Consider the following 926-nt stretch of genomic DNA (forward strand, 5'->3'; position numbering starts at 1 on the left):
AACACGGTCTGATTGATGTCCTCAGGTCAGCAGACACAGAGCCTATGTCAGAGCAACACAGAGCCAGGCAGGGAGCGGGAAGATGAAACCTTACCTTCATCTACTGTAAACTACATAGTCTTGCTCCTTCTCACCTCTACTTGGATAAAACAGTCTCGTCTCTGATTAGGAAGCAACCTCTTCTCAGCCAGCTCGAGTACACAAATTTTGTGCTGCACGGCAGCAGTTAAATTACTTTCACAAGATTCTCTACCATGCCATTTTTCTCCTCCCCAGAGAATCCCATCTCTTTTCAAAAGTTTCAGATCTTATTTGAGCAGGCAAACTGTGAAGAGCCCAGAAACATTCCTCTATCTGCAGATCTGCCTGTTCCCACTGCACCCAGGTGCTTCACTGTCCTCAAAGCCTGACGGTGGATGTTCAGCCAAGACTGTAGCACGCTCTTGGCATCGCACCACAGCTCTCTTTTAATAAGCCTTGTAGCAAATTTATGGATGGTGGGAGATAATTTTTTTTCCTTCACAGTTGAAAGAGGAAAGATAATTAGAATTGTCTATTTCGTACTTTTTTTAGCCTGGGATTGCTACAAAACTGTAAGTGTAGGTGGTCCTGCAGGTATTTATTGCTTTTTGGGTATTTTTTTTTTGAAAGGCAGACCAAAAAAATTTTTTGTAAATTGTTTTTTCTATACTGTCCTATAGAGATTAAAGTCTCATATGACAGGCTCACTTCAGAAAAGAGTCTAACTCAGTTCTTCCAACAGCCTTACTCAAATCTCTTGGGTTAACAAATCTGGCTTTGCATTAGCACTGTCTCAGGTGGAGTGAGATTTCTTCCAGTCAGTATGAAAAAAGGAGAGAAAAGTATCCCCCAGCAACTTTATTTCAAACCAGTGAAATCAGAAAACGTAAGCATATTAATGTGCA

Source organism: Apaloderma vittatum, unplaced genomic scaffold (assembly GCF_000703405.1).
Source record: "Apaloderma vittatum isolate BGI_N311 unplaced genomic scaffold, ASM70340v1 scaffold4151, whole genome shotgun sequence".
Lineage (NCBI taxonomy): Eukaryota > Metazoa > Chordata > Aves > Trogoniformes > Trogonidae > Apaloderma > Apaloderma vittatum.